We start from the raw sequence: 15,088 nt of genomic DNA, 5'->3' as shown, positions 1-15,088 counted from the left end.
CCCTGCTGAAATTGCGTGTGGAACTTCACGCGCACACCGAAATACACGTGCCCTGCAAATTCGCGTGTGAAACTTCACGCGCACCCCGAAATACACGTACCCAGGACAATCGCGTGTGGAACTTCCCGCGAACCCCGTAATACACGTACCCTGCTGATATCACGTGTGGAAGTTCACACTGACCCATAATACATGTTCCCTGATGAAATCGCGTGTAAGACTACCTGCGCACCCCTGAAATACACGTACCCAGGCAAATCGCACTGCTGGGGGGTGGGGGTGCAGGGAGACAGGAGTGGGGGCCTGGTGGAGGGTGCCCCTGGATGCAGGGGGGTGGGGGTGCAGGGAGACAGGAGTGGGGGCCTGGTGGAGGGTGCCCTACAGTGCTGGGGGGTCGGGGTGCAGGGAGACAGGAGTGGGGGCCTGGTGGAGGGTGCCCTGGATGCAGGGGGGTGGGGGTGCTGGCAGACAGGAGTGGGGGCCTGGTGGAGGGTGCCCTACAGTGCTGGGGGGTGGGGGTGCAGGGAGACAGGAGTGGGGGCCTGGTGGAGGGTGCCCCTGGATGAAGGCAGTGGGGTTGCAGGGGGACATGAGTTGGACATGAGTGGGGGCCTGGTGGAGGGTGCCCCACTGTGCTGGGGCATAGGGGTGCAGGGAGACAGGAATGGGGGTCTGGTGGAGGGTGCCCCTGGATGTTGGGGGTGGGGGTGCAGGGGGACATGAGTGGGGGCCTGGTGGAGGGTGCCCCTGGATGCTGGGGGTTGGGGGTGCTGGGAGACATGCATTGGTGGGCAGTAGTGCAAGGTGACATGTGGGTTGGCTGGGGGGCAAGGCCATGGTGGATGGGCTGCCTGCGGGACATGTGCAGGGGTGCAGGGTAGTCCCCTGTGGTGTGGGCCACCTGCAGGGGCCGTGGAGGGTGTAGAGGGAACAGCTGGGAGGACCCAAACGGCCAATTCATGTGTGGGACTCCCCAGCACCCCCGAAATACACGTAGGCTGCTGGATTTGCATGTGGAATTTCCCGCGCATCCGGAGTACACATACCCTGCTGAAATTGCATGTGGAACTTCACGCGCACACCGAAATACACGTACCCTGCAAATTCGCGTGTGAAACTTCCCGCGCACCCCGAAATACACGTACCCAGGGCAATCGCGTGTGGAACTTCCCGCGAACCCCGTAATATACGTACCCTGCTGATATTGCGTGTGGAAGTTCACGCGGACCCATAATACACGTACCCTGATGAAATCGTGTGTAAGACTACCCACGCACCTCTGAAATACACGTACCCAGGCAAATCGCACTGCTGGGGGGTGGGGGTGCAGGGAGACAGGAGTGGGGGCCTGGTGGTGGGTGCCCCTGGATGCAGGGGGGTGGGGGTGCAGGGAGACAGGAGTGGGGGCCTGGTGGAGGGTGCCTTACAGTGCTGGGGGGTGGGGGTGCAGGGAGACAGGAGTGGGGGCCTGGTGGAGGGTGCCCCTGGATGCAGGGGGGTGGGGGTGCAGGGGGACATGAGTTGGACATGAGTGGGGGCCTGGTGGAGGGTGCCCCTGGATGCTGGTGGGTGGGGCTGCTGGGAGACATGCGTTGGTGGGCAGTAGTGCAAGGTGACATGTGGGTTGGCTGGGGGGCATGGCCATGGTGGATGGGCTGCCTGCGGGACATGTGCAGGGGTGCAGGGTAGTCCCCTGTGGTGTGGGCCGCCTGCAGGGGCCGTGGAGGGTGTAGAGGAGACAGCTGGGAGGACCCACATGGCCAATTAACGTGTGGGACTCCCTGGCACCCCCGAAATACATGTAGGCTGCTGGATTCGCGTGTGGAATTTCCCGCGCACCCGGAGTACACGTACCCTGCTGAAATTGCGTGTGGAACTTCACGCGCACACCGAAATACACATACCCTGCTGAAATCGCGTGTGGAACTTCCTGCGCACCCCGGAATACACGTGCCCAGGCTAATCGCGTGTGGAACTTCCCGCGCACCCCGTAATACACGCACATGCTATTTTTCACACAGCGGGTGTCCGTGTTTGTCGGTACCCCTTTGCACCTCATTTGTCCTAGAGGGCCACAGTATGGATCATTCATCATAGCTGTATATGGGTGCTTTTTGTTAGCGCACATTTTGGCGCACATTTATTTCAGGCGCAGGGACGCTACTGCCTGCTTTCTTGTGGCGTACTTGTTTGGCCCTGTGCGCGTCTTTGACCGTGCGCTGGTTTGCCTTATTCGATTCCATGAATACGAGTTGTAGGAGAGCGTGTGGGCGTTCCGCACACTTGACTCCTGTACTTCCCCCGTGACGCCCATATTTGCACACGTTGTTCCCCATTCCGAGTGTTACGCCCCGTGTTACGCCTACTTTTGTAATGTGCGCCGCGCTATGTGCGATTTCACAGCGGCCGTGGCGCACGCCGTTGGATGACCTGTGCGCCGGCGTGCGCCGCCACTTTTTCAGCGCACATCCAATATTTTTCTCGCGCACGGACTTCCATGAATCGATGTGCGCTGGTTTCCCTGCGATTTTCGCAGTTGCACTGCGATTTTCGCACTTTTACTGCGAATCGCACGTTTTGGCACCTCTGCGCCGGAATTTTCGGCGCACATTAATTCCATGAATCGGCTGTGGAAGGATGCTTTGCTAGAGCCCCCTCCCCCCACACATGCAAGCCGCCAGAGCTTCATATGCTATTTCATGCAGCTCGGTTGAAGGATTTTACTGCCTTCAGTTCTAAGTGTCACATCCATGCATATTGTAGAGATAAGTTTGAGCATCGTAATGCCAGCTCTAAATGAGAGCCATAAGTAAAGAACAGGCAGGTGAAATCCTCAAAGAAACCCCATAGCTACCCTCAAACCAGGCATTCGTGGTGAATCCTTGTAATGGAAACCAATAGAAATTAAAACTGGCTGTTTGGTAGTTGGCTTTCTTGCCATGAAGGTGGATGGCTTTCTTTGCTTATTGTTATATTCCTAATCAGGTGTCAAGTCCTAAAAAATAAAGTGGGGTGACTCATCAACAAACGCAACGGGATGTGACGTCGCCATAAATTAGCATATCAAGGTGAAATATGCCCATTTAATTAAATTGGCTTTGCATAACCACCCAAATTGCACGGGACAAATGGCATTTGCCTTTCATAAAATCAACACACACGCACAAAACCAAGAGAGGATATGTTCTTCTAATAGTGTTTTTGAAAACGTTAAAAGGTTTGCATGTTTTAAACTCCAAGAACCAAATCAAATGTTTTCCTTGGGACTTGCAGTACCGAAATGAGACATTTCACCTTTAACTGTTTGTTGTTTTTCATCAGGTTATATAGTGCAGTGGGGAAGTGGCAGGCCTGCAAACCTGACAACTGAGGTTCGATGTCCGAGGTCGGCTTTAATTTATAAATTTGAAGAGAACATTCATTGTTTCTCATTTTAGCTTGGGGGGACTGAGTCCATCTTCTGAAAAAAGTGGGTGGACTCCACCTGCGTGTACCCTGGATTTGATCCCTGGTTGTGTTGCCATGTGCAGTGTATGTGACCTAATAGCTCAGTTTAGGCTGCTCCCATTGGTGGCAATACTAACACAGATTTCAATATGTCTGTCCCCTTTTGTAATGGTGAATATTGCCAACATAAGATGGATGGAAGGGAAGCTACCCGGAGGAATTGTCAATGTTTTTTTTAATGTAAAACTCACCATCACATTTTAGTGTTTAACAACTCCATACACCAGAACACTGAATTACATCAAGCCATGTTTATGGCTCGATTCTGTCATTGTGCTTCTGCCCCCCTTATGTTTCTGTTTGGATTTTCACATGGTCCAGCTCTTCTTAAGTTCATACATCAACGTTTAATGGGATAGTGCAGTGATCACTAGAATGCATTTCCAAGGGGCTCTTTTGATAGTCATTTCTTTTCGGTATGTTACATCTTTACTGCTAATGTATTGCTCGGCTCTTTTGTGGAACCATGCTTTAGAGAGCCTGGTGAGTGGTTACTGTACCTAGTCATTCTTGTGTGTACAGTATGTTGTTGTTTTTGATCCCATAAGATCTGCACAGAAAAGGAAAACAGTCATCTAAAATATGCTTGATTAGTCTTTGATTGACCTTTTTATTGCGGTAGTACTGAGAACAGAAGAGCCTGCTACCTTGTTCTAGACGTTTGCATCATCAGATTAACTTTCAGAGTCTTAGGGCCTGATTTACAAAGTCTTCAAAGGTGTTTTTGAAATCAGGCCGTTATAGAGAAAGGACGAGTCGTTAATATAGTTATAAAGACCTCTTCCTAAGTGTATATGTCTATAAGTACATAAAGGTTATAACAATACACGTTTTGCAATCGTGGTGCGGAAATCTAAAACGCTACTTTAATAGTGATTAAAGTAAATAGACAAAATAGGTTACTAAATAAAATGTAGTTTTATATTGCAATATTTAGAAGCATCTTTCTCTTATGAGTTGCACATTTTAATTGTAACCTTTGTTGAACTGGAACGTTTTAAACATTAGGGTGCTTTAGGTATAATGTTAAAGTAAACGGATTCTCTATGCAAATGCTTTTTTCCCATGTTTTGGCGTTTTTGCATTACATTTACAAAGTGAAAGACTATCCTTCCAAAGACTCACTGAAAGAAAGTTTGCTGGAAAACTTGTATTTCTTATTTATTGGATGCATAGCAACGTCTCGCTGTTTTCCTGTCTGCTTCTGAAGCCAGAACCTATGGATTACAATCAATAGAAGTCATTGATTGCATTGAAAGCGTTTTAATTTAATGAGAGGGGGTCAATAAAGGCATCCATGTGCTAATATTGCTTACTGTTGTTTTATATTGTGCAGCACAAAACAAAATCTTCCAAAGAGGTCTACAGATTGGTAGGAAGGCGTGAGGTAAAGAGACCATACTTACAGGGTAATTCATAGAATTTCGCAGAAAAGTGTCGCAAGCGGCTGGCGCAGAGTGTCCGCGTGCGATTGACTGCGCCAGGCACGTGCGATAAAACCGATTTCCGCGCACAGCGTATTCATGGATTTCATGCTCCCAAACCAGCCGTGGCGCAGAGTATCGCAGCGACCCTGCAGCAGCGCCAGTAACGCCCCCAAGAACGCCCTCGCGCAAGGAAAAGCCAGCAAAATCGCTAAATCATCGCAAAGGGCTGCGCTAACTCTGGACCAGTTTACAGGGCAGCCAAACAAGGAACGCAAAGCGGGTAACGTGCATATCAGGGGTACACGTGAAGTCATACACGCGATTAGCCAGGGTACGTGTATTACAGGGGTACGCGGGAAGTTTAACACGCGATTGGCCAGGGTACGTGTATTACAGGGGTACGCGGGAAGTTTAACACGCGATTAGCCAGGGTAAGTGTATTACCGGGGTACACGTGAAGTCATACACGCGATTAGCCAGGGTACGTGTATTACATGGGTACGCGGGAAGTTTAACACGCGATTGGCCAGGGTACGTGTATTACAGGGGTACGCGGGAAGTTTAACACGCGATTAGCCAGGGTAAGTGTATTACAGGGGTACGCGGGAAGTTCAACACGCAATTAGCCAGGGTACGTGTATTACAGGGGTACGCGGGAAGTTTAACACGCGATTGGCCAGGGTACGTGTATTACAGGGGTACGCGGGAAGTTTAACACGCGATTGGCCAGGGTACGTGTATTACAGGGGTACGCGGGAAGTTATACACGCGATTAGCCAGGGTACGTGTATTACAGGGGTACGCGGGAAGTTCAACACGCGATTGGCCAGGGTACGTGTATTACAGGGGTACGCGGGAAGTTTAACACGCGATTAGCCAGGGTACGTGTATTACAGGGGTACGCGGGAAGTTTAACACGCGATTAGCCAGGGTAAGTGTATTACAGGGGTACGCGGGAAGTTCAACACGCAATTAGCCAGGGTACGTGTATTACAGGGGTACGCGGGAAGTTCAACACGCGATTGGCCAGGGTACGTGTATTACAGGGGTACGCGGGAAGTTTAACACGCGATTGGCCAGGGTACGTGTATTACAGGGGTACGCGGGAAGTTATACACGCGATTAGCCAGGGTACGTGTATTACAGGGGTACGCGGGAAGTTTAACACGCGATTAGGCTGGGTGGGTCCTCACAGGTGTTCCCTGTACACCCTCCACGGCCCCTGCAGGCAGCCTACAAAACAGGGGACTACCCTGCACACCTGCTCATGTCCCCCTGCACCCCCACCCCCCCAGCAGTGCAGGGGCAGCCTCCACCAGGCCCCCACTCATGTCTCCCACCACCCCCACCCTCCCGCCACCAGGGGCAGCCTCCACCAGGCCCCCACCCATGTCTCCCACCACCCCCCGCCACCAGGGGCACTCTCCACCAAGCCCCCACCCATGTCTCCCACCACCCCCACCAGTGCAGGGGCACCCTCCACCAGGCCCCCACCCATGTCTCCCAACACCCCCACCCACCAGCACTGTGGGGCACGTGGCCAGCAGGCAGTCAGGCAGCAGCAGATGGCAGGTGGGAGCGTGCTCAGGGCTCTGGGGGGCAGTAATTTCGCCTCCTGGCCAGGAGCGTGGTCTCTCGTGTGTGAACGCGTGGACAGCCTGATAGGTAGTGAAATCCCACACGTCAGCAAAGGCCCTTAGCGCGTAAACCCGTCAACAGCATATGCGCGCCTATAGTCACCTGCACGTGCAGGAAATTGTTGCGTGACACGTCCCAGTGTCAAAGCGTGTGATTGGTGAAAATGGATGTACACGTAGAAGTGACAAAGCGTGTGATTGGTGAACGTACACGCCGCGTAAGTGACGCTGTACGTGTGGGCCTGTATATAAGGTACATGTAGAACACCATTTCCTTGTACGTGCTTTTCGTGGAGAGCGAGTGGGTGAAATCTGTACTTCTTGTCGTTTCACACGCGATTTACTTCACGGCGTTTCCAGTTCGTATTCCCTGTTACCTCTGACAGCTTTTTCTCTTTTTTCTCTTTTACTGGTTTACCTGGGCCTGTTCCCTCAAACAGTGTCCCCTTCTACTGTTGTCCTGTCTTCTCAGACAGCGTACACATCTTCTTTTGGCGGGGGTTTAGCCAGCCAAACGCGCTCATTCTTCACGCTCTTTTACCTGGCAGACGGTGAGTCACGCACGTATCCAACTTCTGTGCTTGCCCCGTGTGTTGCCTACCCCTTCAGAGGTCATTCTAGGCTGCGTGTGACACGCATACGTTCATTCTTGTGTTACTGGGTGCCACAGCGTAGTGCAGGTTTTTCTTTCTGCACACGTGGTCTAGGAGGGGTTGCGTGCACGTCATCTCCCTTTTTTGGGCCTCCTGTGCGTTGCGTGACCCGTCATCTTTCCCCAGGGGTTACAATCAGCCGTGCTAGAGCACTAGGGTACAATTACCATCTGGTACCCAACCCCTTTGACCCCCAATTGCCCAGGACAATTGTCTACAGCCACTCCCATACGCACATTAATATCAGTGCCATGGCTGGGAGGCGAGGATTCCGTAAGGGTGGCAAAGGTGGAAGAGCCACAAGTGGTGGCCGTGGTGGATCCGGTAGGGGACGTGGTCGTAACTTGCAGGGTGAGCCTGTCCCCCCATGTGTGGAGGACCAGTCAAGGGCACCCATCATCCCCCCCCCCTCCCCCCCTCCCCCCCTCCCGTTGAGGCTGAAGTGGCTGACACCATCCATGCTCAGCCCTTGTTGGACCAGCCCATTGTGGCACCAGACCTGGCTGACTCCATGGCTGACTTCCAGGTCAGCAGGGCTACGACACGTGTGCTGGTGCACGTTGATGCCATCATGCCACGTGGATCTGGGGCAGCAAGGTCATCTGCTGCACCAAGGAGGCAGGGCGGAGTGGCTGCAGGGGCAGCTGCGGCTCCATCCACCCCAGCCCTCACACACCCAGCCAGGACAGTGTCGGTCCTAGTCCATGCTGCTGACATTCCCCCTGACACCATCACACTCGAGCCAATGCCTGCACCAACTCCCATGCTGAGTGTGCAATCCCACACTCCTGATACAGAGTCCACCAGGGCTCCTGCCCCTAGTGTCCAGAGCGGCGCAGGACACTCAGGATCACCACCACCTTCCAAGCGGAAGAGGAAGAGTGCTCGTCCGGCACAGGCTGATGCCCCAGACACGGCTACACAGTCCGGCCCGTCCAGGAAGCCCAACTTCACGGATGACGAACTGAATGCACTTGTCGAGTATGTGTCCGGACATGACAACGAGATGGTCATTGTTGCAGGATCCAAGACCACACCTGCACAACGCCAGGCACACTGGCAGACCGTTGCGGACATCGTAAGTGCCCTTGGAATCGTGAGGCGCACAGCCAATGATTGCTATAAGCGCTGGAATGACCTAAAGCGCAGGGCAAAGAGTAAGCTGGCCTCAAGTCATGCCGCAACTCTAGTGACTGGAGGTGGGTCTCCAGTAGTAGACATGGAACTCACTCCACATGAGTCAGTCGCTGGGACCTACGTCACGGAGGAACAGATCCAAGGCGTGGGAGATCTGGCTGATTACGAGGCATTGTCCGGTGAGTGCACATGCATGTGTGTGTCATACATGTGCATGGTGTGTGTGTGAGGGCTTCTGTTTGGGTGGCAGGAGAGAGTGTGTGCGCCTCAGTCGTATGGGTCAGCCATGTGCTTCATGCAATACTTCCTGCGCAGCTGCATTTGGCCATAGCAGTATCCCTTCTGCCAACAGTAGACATCTAGCACAACTGCACGCCAGTTGCCCTTGAAGTGTCACCTTGACACAACAGATTTGCCTATTTTTCACTGTTCATTCAGTCAGTTTGTTTGCATTCCACCACTTTCACTAGGCATGTCGCTGTCCACTAGTCACATGTCTGACATGGGTATGGTAAAGGGGAGTGACTTTGTTACCTGGATATCATTTGTACACACATGTCCCTGTGCAATTTGACCATTACAGACTGGCAGCTCCAGGTGAAAAATCTGACCTGTTAGAATCAGAAAAGCTATTACATGCGGGAACTGGACTGAATGAATAGGTGCTGCCCTCCTCTCCATCTTCACTCAATAGCAATGGTACATGCCATCTGTGTGATGGCATGTGTGTTTCACCTGCCAATCACAGGCCAATGTGTGATGCCACTGCCAGGCAGCATGCAGAAAATTTGTTCATCTTCCATCTTGGTGTCATCAGTGTGTGCCGTTTGCCTGCACTTCATACGCAGTGAGGGTGCATGCATGGGAGGGTTTTAGTCATGTGGGACATGTCAATCAAGTACTGGTTCTCTTGCTTCTCAGCCCTCAATGTGTGCCATGGTGCTAATGCCTGTTTCCATTACTTTGTTTTCATGTCTTTGCAGGGGAAGACGCACCTGATACTGCTGGGGTTGTGGAGATGGTGCAGACCCAGGAGGTGTCCCAGGGCCGACCAACCACCAGTGAGGGACGTGGTGTGGTGGTGGGGGAGAACCCACAAGTGCTGCAGGTCGTGCTCTCAAGGGGTGTCTCTGGCTGCACCTCCCCCGAGCTGTACTCAGGTGTTGATTCGGATGAGACCTACGTGCCGTCGCTGGTGAGTGTTCCAGGGAGGGATTCTGTTCTGTCTCACCCACCTGCACCAGGGTCAGTACCCTCCATGGGGATGTCAGTGTTGGCAGCTACGCCTTCGGTGGTTACGGATGCAGGGTCACACTCCGCGACATCTGATCCTGTTCCTGGGCCAGCAGATCAGAGGGGGAATGCAGTCCTGCAGCCTCAGGCAGTGCCGGCACAGCAAGGCGCAGTTCGCCTTGCCCCAGACAGGTGTGGTGCCCGCCGACGTGGTGGCCGTACGCCACCTGGCAATACCGCATGGGAGCAATCCATTTACGGTATGGCTACCCAACAGGCTGCATCATCCGAGATGATGGCTCAGGCCATGGATAGGGTGGCCACTTCCATTGTCCCCCCAGAAAGGCTGATGGAGCGACTAGAGCAGGCAACTGACTCCATCTGCCAGTCACACAGGGAGGACATGTTGGGGTCCAACAGGGACAGGCGGGCGGCACTGGCGACTCTGCAGGAGGCCATCTCCATTGAGTCCCAGGGCCACAGGGAAGCCCTGAGGCAGGAGCTCCTACACCTCAGGACGACTCTTGTTGAGCTTGAGGCTTCAACACACCAAAGGACAGAACAGCAGCTGGAGCGTCTCACCCGTACGCTCTCAGCTGAGATGCAGGCAACGAGGGCGGAGGTCCGGGCATCCCGTGAGTTGTTGCATGGGGACCTCCGCACACTCATCCTCCAGAACCAGACCTACCACACCCGCATGCTTGCAGCCATGGAGGAGCAGACTAGGGCCTTGCGTGGGCTGCCTCCCATAGTGCAACCACCTCCGGATGCAGCTGCACAGGGTGATAATAGCGACAGCAGTGACACTCCCACAATAGGGTAGCCGTGTGGGCCATGAGCCCATGGAGGTGTTTTATTTTCCCAGGATCCACGCAGGTGGGTTCTGGTGTGCATCCTGTCCTCGGACCTCCTGGGTGGCCTCCCCAACCCCCCCGGGCCCATCAATGGCCATTTTTGATTGTTTCTTATTTTTATTTTGATTTTGATTTCTTTTATTCCCAATTTTTTTGGGAGGATCTGTTGGCTCCGATCTGTTGGCTCCGATCTGTTGGCTCCGATCTGTTGGCTCCGATCTGTTGGCTCCGATCTGTTGGCTCCGATCTGTTGGCTCCGATCTGTTGGCTTCCGTGGTTCCTGTGGGCATACGCTGCATTGTGGCTGGGCACATGCAGGCTTGTAATGTATTTGGTTCAGATGCTTGGGTTTGAGTCACACACACCCCTCCTGCTTCCCGTTTCCATGGGCTTGCAAAGGGTGTGCCCAAGTGACAGTGAATTACACAGTGACGTTGGACTCCCATGAGCTGTGTGGCCAGTCTGTAGTCAATACTGTGTATACATTCCTAGTGCATATTGCTGTTGTGTTGTACACTGCATGTTGCATTGATGTGTAACTCTTCTTCTGTGTCTACCTCCCAATTTGCAGGTCCCTTCCTCAAGTCCACACAAGGACCTCTAGTCTGGCGATGGGGACCATGTTGGCAGCAGTGCACCTACAACTCTACATGGCGCCAACACTGCACAGTTGGTAGTGGTGGGAGTGCAGGCATTTCCAGGTGGTGAGACTACTAATATGTTACATTTTTGATGTCATGTTAATGGTACTACGTGCTCAAGTATGTTGTTGGTCCGGCATTGCTGTGAGCATTTCAGGTGTTGCAGGTTTCTAATAGTGCCACTGTACATAGTGAGAGTGATGTCATGTTGTGGGGATTACTTTGTTTACCTGCAATTAGCATGACATGGCACGGTGTGTCGTGTGGCAGTGCTGGGGTTGGGTTGGCTGACATGGCACTGTCCTCTTGTTGCATTTTGCAAGTGGGTATTCATTTTAGCTGCTTCAATGTGTAACTTCACAAAACTGCATTGGTGGTGTCTGTGTGGGTAGGGATGCACACATTGTGACACTTCCAGGTGAACAATCTCAGGCTGACATGGAATTCCCGGTTCATTCTCCACACATTCAGGATCAGTGTCAGGTTGAGTCATCATTGATTGTCAGATGGAATGTGCCAGGGCAGTGTGCACTCCACAGGGGTGTGATTTCTATGTGAAGTAATTAGCCACTAGCTGTGTACGGGCTGCCTCCCCCCGTGCCCTTTCCCCTCCCATGCGCAGCGGCTGTGCATGTGGTTGGGGATGTGGGGCCACCACCATGTCCACGGCCAGGCCCCGGCGTGTTGCAACGTTGTGCAGGACACATGCTGCCACTATGATCCTGCACACTACTGGGGGAGCGTATAACAGCTGCCCGCCAGAACGGTCAAGGGAGCGAAAGCGTGACTTCAGCACTCCGAATGTGCGCTCCACTATGCCCCTGGTTGTAATGTGGGCTGTGTTAAATCTTACCTGGGGTGGCGTGGTGGGGTTCCGAATTGGCGTCATCATGTGGGGGCTGAGAGGGTAGGCACTGTCCCCTGTGGAGGTGGGGATTGGTATCATTGGTGAGGTTGTGACCTTGCTCAGTATCCAACATGCATGCATGTGCAGTGGCATACATACTCACCAAGCAGCCATGTATCGCCATGCCGCCCAGCTTCTAGGTCCCGGCTTAGGGTGGACATTCGGTAAATGAAGCTGTCGTGGGTGGAGCCGGGATAGTTGGCATATACTGAGGTGATGATTCCCTTGGCATTACATGCTACCTGCACGTTGATGGAATGCCAGTGCTTGCGGTTCCTATAGATGTGCTCAGATGCCCTGGGGGGACGTAGAGCCACATGGGTGCAGTCGATGGCACCTAGCACTTTGGGGAATCGTGCCACACCGTAAAAATCCAGGGCGGCAGCATGCCTTTCTGCAGGTGTTCTGGGCAGGTATATGTGCCTGCGGACTGATGGGCGTGCAGTCATGATGTTCAAGACCTGGTGTAGGCAGCGTGACTGGGTGGCCTGTGACACCCCACCCACTATGGCACTTGTCCGCTGAAATGATCCAGTGGCTAAGAAGTGCAGTACATTGAGGACCTTCTCCAGGGGGCTGAGTGCTTGGGAGCACAGGGTGGGTGATGTGAGGTCATCCTCCCACTCAGTCACCAGGTCCAGTATGATGTGTGGTGGAAACCTGTACCTCCCATACACCTAGTGATCAGGCATCCCGAAAAGGCTGGTTCTGGGTGTGAATATTCTGGCCCTGACTATCCTCCTCCTCCTCCTTTGGTAGCCCACTGCCACTGCTGCTAGGAACGGTATGTTCATCCTGGCGTCTGAGCTTGTTATTGTTAAAGTCCGCAATTTATGCTTAGCGCGTGTTCTAGGCGAGCGTGTGACCCGCGCAGCCCTGGAATCCTGTTGCCAGTCCAATAGCGTGTGGAAATTCACACGCACCACGGGATACAGCGTGTGACCCGCGCAGCCCTGGAATCCTGTTGCCAGTCCAATAGCGTGTGGAAATTCACACGCACCACGGGATACAGCGTGTGACCCGCGCAGCCCTGGAATCCTGTTCCCAGTCCAATAGCGTGTGGAAATTCACACGCACCACGGGATACAGGTTCGCTGACGTACTTGCGTGTGTAAGTGGCCGCGCACCCATTAAATACACGTACATAGGCCAATCGCGTGTACGCGCACTTTTGTCCAATTACACGCGATGACACTCTGACGTGCAGTATCTCCACGTGTGCCCCGTCATCACGTCCTGAGTGGGGAACACCCGTGCGGGTCACGTCACAGACGCGCTTACGCGCTGAGGGACTCTGGTCCAATAGAATCGCGTATGCGTGCTGACGCGCTTACGCGCTAAGGGCCTTTCCTCGGATTTCACGCTGACGTGCAGGATTTTCACGTGCCAAATCACTCCGTATCAAGCTGGCCACGCGAAAACACACGGAAGCCCACGCTCCTGCCCAGAAGGCCGAGTTACTGCCCCCCAGTGCCCTGAGCAGCCTCCCACGTGCCATCTGCTGCTGCCTGCCTGCCTGCCTGCTGCCACCGTGCCCTGCCATTTGGTGCCTGCACATCAGCCATCTGCAGGGGTCCAGTTGCTGTGTCCACCCCTGCTGGAACTGAAGACTCCCGACTGGTATTACATCGCTCCACAGCCCAGCCCCAGGACCCAGTTGCCCACCCACACCTGCCTCTGGGGTTGCCATGTCGGGCACTTCCACATCTGGCACCAGTGGCAACCCCAGGCCAGAGGGGCAGAGGGGCACCAGCTTCACTGTCACCGAAGTTGGTGTCCTGGTGGAGCATGTCCTGGGGCAGTATGATGCCCTCTTTGGATCGTCCCGCGCCAGCAAGGAAGGACGGCAGAGGATCTGGGCCGACTGTGTGGTTGCCATCAACGCGGAGGGGGTGGCAACCCGCGACGTCCTGAAGATCAAGAAGCGCTGGGAGGACTTGAGGTCCAGGACCCTTGTGAAGGCCCGGCGCCTCGTGGAGGGGGGCCGGGGCCGCATGAGTACCATCCAGATGAGGGTCCTGGAACGCGTACGCCCAGCGCTCCACGCCCAGATCCTTGAGAGGGAGGCCCGTCTGGAGTTGAGCGGTAAGTGTCCATGCATTACTGTGTGAGACAGGGCATGTTGCGGTGTGCTGGTTCTATGATACTTGCCTGTATGTGTGCCATAGCCCATGTATGCATGTATGTGTGCAGGGACATCATGGTAATGCATGTGCGACCAGTGATGTGTGATGCACATGGTTGTTGCATGTGTTGATATGCCGCATGGGGAGCCCTAATCAGATTATGAACATGAGAGCATGCCAGTATCTGTACCTGAACATGGGTGGGGGTGAGGGATGGGTGCTGATGCCAGGTACATATATGGTAGCCATGTCTGTGTGCCTGACCTGCGTGTCTGTGACTTGTGCATGCCATGGATGCATGACACATGTGTGTGACAATGCAGAGATTCAGTAAAGCAGCAAAATTACCCTTGTATCCGCTGTGTTTGGTGTGTTTGGGGCCAGATGGATGTGACTGAGGTGATGTGTGTGCATGTGATGGGCATGAGGCATGATGCATGTGAGTTACATATCATTGAATGTTTCAAGAGTCCATTGGACATGCATGGAAATGTCCATGGCATGCACCATGCCTGTTACTGTGTGTGTTTTGCCTGGACTGGCCCATGTGTTGTGGAGGGACATGATGGAAGTGTACTTTGACAGTGGTGCTCATCTGCTATTGCTTCCTGTCTAGGGGACCATTGTACAGTGCCCTGATGCTTGTGTTCTTTGTCTCCCTCTACGCAGCGGCTAGTGAAGAAGAGGGCGGAGACGGCGCTGTGGAGCAAGGCGGCGGGGATGCCCCCACGGCTGCAGCGGAAGGGGTGGGTGAGCCCCCACAGGGGCCTGCTACGGTGGGAGACGGTGAGGAGCCATCCAGGTTGGTGGTTTGCACAGAGGAGGAGGAGGCCGCCACTGGGGCACACATGGGGCCTGGTGGGGGCATCCCTGCTGGTGCAAGTGGTGCAGTCCAGGGCCAGGGGCAGGAGGCAGCACAGGTCACCGTGGAGGGGCCTGTGCATGTCGCTGTCCCTGACCCTGTGA

Source organism: Ambystoma mexicanum, chromosome 6q, assembly GCF_040938575.1.
Source record: "Ambystoma mexicanum isolate Mex_15411 chromosome 6q, UKY_AmexF1_1, whole genome shotgun sequence".
Lineage (NCBI taxonomy): Eukaryota > Metazoa > Chordata > Amphibia > Caudata > Ambystomatidae > Ambystoma > Ambystoma mexicanum.
Note: the sequence above shows the minus strand (reverse complement) of the source record.